Raw genomic sequence first — 4,155 nt, forward strand, 5'->3', positions numbered from 1 at the left:
CTGAAACGTACTGACATATGTGTGGAGCCATTCCAATTTCAGTACCGTGGCAAGCTGAGCTAGGTTTCTCGTCTGAGGATCCATGGAGCGAACAGCCCAATCGGGTGGTGCGAAAGTTTCTCGATTGAGCTTAAATCCGGGGAGTCTCGCGGCCAGAGGAGTACGACAAACTCATCCTGCTGCTCTTGGAACCATCCACGTATACTGCGAGCTGTTTGACACGTTATATTGTCCTGCTGGTAGATTCGATCGTGCCATGGGAAAAACAAACTGCATGTAGTGGTGAACATGGTCCCCAAGAATAGATGCTCAGGTTTGATGATGGATTTAGTCTTCCAGAACTTTGCAGAGGGCACAGTTCTCTCTCCTTGTTAGCTTTCAGATGTTTCAGGTCCGATGGAGAACAAAACGTGATCCATGAGTAAAGGCCAGTCAGTGGATGACAAGTTAAGGTATCGGCCTGCAAATTCTAGCCTTTGTGACCCATGAACAGCAGTCAGCGGTGGTGCATGAGCCAGGCGCCTGCTATGGGTGCCCATACTCAGCAACGTTCAGTCGTGGAGGAGACATTGTTGGTAGCCCATTGATTCGTCTGGGCGGTCAGCTGCTCAACGGTTGCACGTCTATTCGGCCTTGGTTCACCCCTGTTATCTATGGCCCGTGGTGCATCACAGTTGCCTGGGAGCCGGTTTTGATAGCGCGCCACTCTGTCATGCACTGTATACTTTAACCACGGCGGCACGCGAACAGTTTACGAACTTTGCCGTTTTGGCAATGCTTCCACCATTGGCCTGAAAGCCAATGATCATGTCCTTTGGGATGTCAGATAAATCGCTTCGATTCCGCATTACGACAACTGTTGTCGGCGTTCCTCTGACACGTTTTTTATACCAGCCATTGCCAGTGCTGCCACTACCGTCTGTAAGTGTTTATTCCACGCTGACGTAGAGCATAGGCAATGGTCACATTAATGTGACTGGATCGCGTATCTTAAAAGTTGGAAAACCGCAAGTTGAACCAGAAAACTACAGTCCAATATCCTAGTTATGCCAATTGCTTAAAAGCTTCGATCGAATATTGCTTAATGGTTTGATTCATGTTATAGAACAAGTTGTAATAAAAAGCAGATTTCAGGCCAGAAAAAAGCTGTACATCTCAGGCTCTCAATGCCACACATTTCATTGGGGATGCGTTTGAAAACCGAAAAATTACAGGAGTAGCTTGCATCGACCTTGATGTGTCGACAGAAGTGCCGACACAGTGTGATTTGAGGAGACCGAAATACACGCTATAAGCTCACGCAGGATGGCGTGAGGTCTGAAACAAGATACGTAATGAATGCTATAAAGAAAAGTACGTAGCTTCTGGAATACTTAACTTTAATCCATCCTTGGTACATCGCTATTGACGATACAGGTGAGACTCTATAGTTTCAGACAATATACTGCTAATGGCGCCTTGCTAGGTCGTAGCCATTGACTTAGCTGAAGGCTATTCTAACTATCTGCTTTGCAAATGAGCGAGGCTTCGTCAGTGTGCATCGCTAGCTACGTCGTCCGTACAACTGGGGCGAGTGCTAGTACGTCTCTCTAGACCTGCCGTGTGGTGGCGCTCGGTCTGCTATCACTGAAAGTGGCGACACGCGGCCGATTTAAAGCTACCACCTAGCAAGTGTGGTGTCTGGCGGTGACACCACTGACCTGACGGCTGTTTATGACATTGTGAATCACTATGCATTGTCACAGAATGTATACGAGATAACGAAAGATCATGTTCTCACCAAACTTGTTCACGAAATGATAATTAAATCAAGAGCCTAAGCTATCGACAAGCGTTGATATACATCAACGAGGACAGTTGAAAGCGTGTGCCCCGACCGGGACTCGAACCCGGGATCTCCTGCTTACGTGGCAGACGCTCTATCCATCTGAGCCACCGAGGACACAGAAGGTAGTGCTACTGCAGGGATTTTATGCCTTGCACGCTCCCCGTGACACCCACAATCCCAACTTAATGTCCACACACTACATTCGTAGTGCCTGTGCCCATTACACTCATTACTCGCGGCAGACAATCTTACCGAGTCCCGTAAGAGTTCGGGCAATGCGTGTGCACCCAGCACAGAAGAAGAGGGTCAATGGCCGGTTAGCCTTAATTATATATATATCTTCATAAATATATATCTTCATAAACTTGTTCAAAGTTTACTCACAAACAGGAGATTTTATGTGGACTTCCAGGCTCAGAGTAGTCGATGGAGATGTCAAAGAAATGGGTTACCACAAGGAAGTGTTCTTTGAGCAGTATTCCGTGACATGTTTACCAATGGCCAACCACTTCCCGCGAACACAAGGAGTTTCCTTTCTGCCCATGATCTGGCCTTAGCGTGTCTATTACTCAAGCAATTAACTTCGTCCAAATCCAACTAAAATACAACTGTGTGCGTTGCACCTCAAGCACAGTCGGATAAATCGCAAGCTTGACATCACATGGCAAGGAATACAATTTCTAAATATGATCCATCCAAAATATATTGCAGTCACTCTGGATTCTTCTTTGACGTAAAAACAGCATTGTGAGAATACGAGAATGAAGGTGGAAGCCAGGAATAATACCCTTTGGAAGTTCTCTGGTAGTGCATCAGGCACTCGACCCCCAACCCTGAAAACGAAGCATTAGCAACTCGTTATAGCGCTGCAGAGTATGCGTGCCCTGTCTGGTACAAATGCACCCACGTAAACACCGTTCATAAGGCTGTAAACGAAATGTGTAGGCTTATTACAGGTTGTCTGAAACCAACGCCATTTATAAAACTCGTCTATCTCACTGGTATAGCGCCACTAGATATTCGTCCTGAAGTATTTGTCAACGCGGAGAGAACAAATCAGATTCACCAGGAAGATCATCCTTTACATGGGTACGTTCCAATAGCCACAAGGCTGAGGTTCACAAGAAGTAATTATATTTTCTTGGAGACATACTGAGTATCAACTTTATCTTCGATAAGGATAGAAGCGGAAGTAATGATTTGTGCCAAGGCCAGAACTTGAACCCAGGTCTCCTGCTTGTTAGCCAGACGTATTATCCACTACACCATCCGGCCTTTGTGTCTACCACAACTGCACACAATACCATTGTCCAACGCCCTCCTAAACACAAACTTCTAACCACACCTCAGCCCATCTTGATTTTCCCTTTATTAAATTGGTAGTACTGCTAAGGCTCTCTGATAGTGGAACAGCACCCCAGGTTTGTACATAATGGAGAAATTCTGTCTGTATCTCAGGCATGGGTGATCTATTGATCTGACGTAATTAAACTTATCTTCGATAAGGACAGAAGCTGAAGCGCCAGGGTGGTGTAGTAGATAACTCATCTGCCATTTGAGCAAGAGACCCATGTTCAAGTCCCCGCCTTCGTACGAATTTTAATTCAATACTTCAGCTTCTACCCTTGTCCAGAAGGTGTTTACTCAAGACCACTTCAGTCTTGCAAACAACATCAGTTACACCAAGAAAACAATTGTGGACTTTAGAATAACTGCAACATGCCACTCTCTTGGGAAACCCTCTCACCTGGGCATGAACACAAGTGGATCGTGCGGACGTCACTCAGACGTTTTCATTCTCGAGTTGAAGATCCGGCGGTAATCTCCAAATGTGGCACTTACCTATTATAAATAATATAGAGCCCCTAATCACACCCCTTTTAACAGCAAAATATATAAAAATTATTTATCCTGACCTTGACGGTAGCTACTGGCAACAAAATATTAACATTATCGAAAGTTTGACCTACAGCAATACTAGAGAACTAACAACATCTATTCCACGGAAATAACTGAATGAAAGACTATCAGATAATCAATTAATCTACGAAGCATGAAACTGTAAATAAAGAATTCAAAAAATCTGCTTTACTAAGGTTAAAACCCAGACGAGGTAAAGTGATCAGAGATAACATTTATCCAAGAAAAGAGTTCTAGCCGCATCGAGCTGTTAAGTTCGCCGCGACTACAATGAAAAACTTCAATGGAGAGGTTAATTCGCTGCCTTGTAGACGTCGCGATAGAAGCACGCTTATTGACCGATATTAGATTGTTTCAGACCGATCTGCAGTTTTAAAGTTTTTCAAGTATCATCTTGACGTATTAGT

At 44.7% G+C, this 4,155-nt stretch overlaps 1 non-coding gene across 1 annotated transcript; it reads right to left on the minus strand.

Moving 5' to 3' along the window:
- Window positions 1-1,868: 1,868 nt before the first annotated feature.
- Trnat-cgu lies at window positions 1,869-1,942 on the minus strand. The gene has a single exon. It is a non-coding gene; the product is annotated as a tRNA-Thr (tRNA).
- Between the last annotated feature and the right edge of the window lie 2,213 nt (window positions 1,943-4,155).

Source organism: Schistocerca piceifrons, chromosome 8, assembly GCF_021461385.2.
Source record: "Schistocerca piceifrons isolate TAMUIC-IGC-003096 chromosome 8, iqSchPice1.1, whole genome shotgun sequence".
Classification (NCBI taxonomy): Eukaryota; Metazoa; Arthropoda; class Insecta; order Orthoptera; family Acrididae; genus Schistocerca; species Schistocerca piceifrons.